Source organism: Lolium rigidum, chromosome 7 (assembly GCF_022539505.1).
Source record: "Lolium rigidum isolate FL_2022 chromosome 7, APGP_CSIRO_Lrig_0.1, whole genome shotgun sequence".
NCBI lineage: Eukaryota > Viridiplantae > Streptophyta > Magnoliopsida > Poales > Poaceae > Lolium > Lolium rigidum.
This window is the reverse complement of record NC_061514.1, coordinates 166663856-166664745: the sequence shown is the minus strand read 5'-3', so window position 1 is coordinate 166664745 and position 890 is coordinate 166663856.

Below are 890 nucleotides of genomic sequence, written 5' to 3'. Positions count from 1 at the left end.
CTTTTCAAATATTTCAAACTTATTCAAATTTGGTTCAAATTTGAAAGACATACAAGTTATAGCACACATAGTGCATACATTTTCACACAAACTGCACTACATGCTAACCCTATAGCTTGAGGCCATTTGGATGAGGTCGAAAAAATTCTTGGATTAGAATCGTGTTGTTCGAACCCCGTAGTTGGATTTTTTTGAACCCTTGATCCGTAGAACTGGGCAAAACCCGAGTTTAGAGTGACTAAGAAGGATACATGCTTCCCTTTTCATTTTCATGTTTTAAACTTGTTTAAATTATGTTGGTCAAACCTAGGATTAGACAAGATTCAAATGGGCATCAAAATTGAAAAAAAAATCAGCAAAAAGAAAAACCAAAGCAAATAGTTTTCTTATGTCATATAGTAAGCATTAAAGTTGATAAACAAGGTCTAGACATATTCAAACCGGACAAATCATGTAGCTATACCCCTAACCCCTAAACTCTGTCTTATGAAGTCAAGCATGTGAAGAGAAGTGGTTTTGGGTTTCAAACATGGAAATTTCAAAAACCTCCCAAAAGCTTCATTTTAGAGTGACTAAGAAGGATCCATGCTTCCCTTTTCATTTTCATGTTTTAAACTTGTTTAAATTATCTTGGTCGTCAAACCTAGGATTTGACAAGATTCAAATGGGCATCAAAATTGAAAAAAAAACAGAAAAAATAAAAACCAAAGCAAATAGTTTTCGTATGTCATATAGTAAGCATTGAAGTTGATAAACAAGGTCCATACATATTCAAACCACACAAATCATGTATCTATACCCCCTAACCCCTAAATTAATTAACTATGTCTTATGAAGTCAAGCATGTGAAGAGAAGTGGTTTTGGGTTTCAAACATGGAAATTTCAAAAA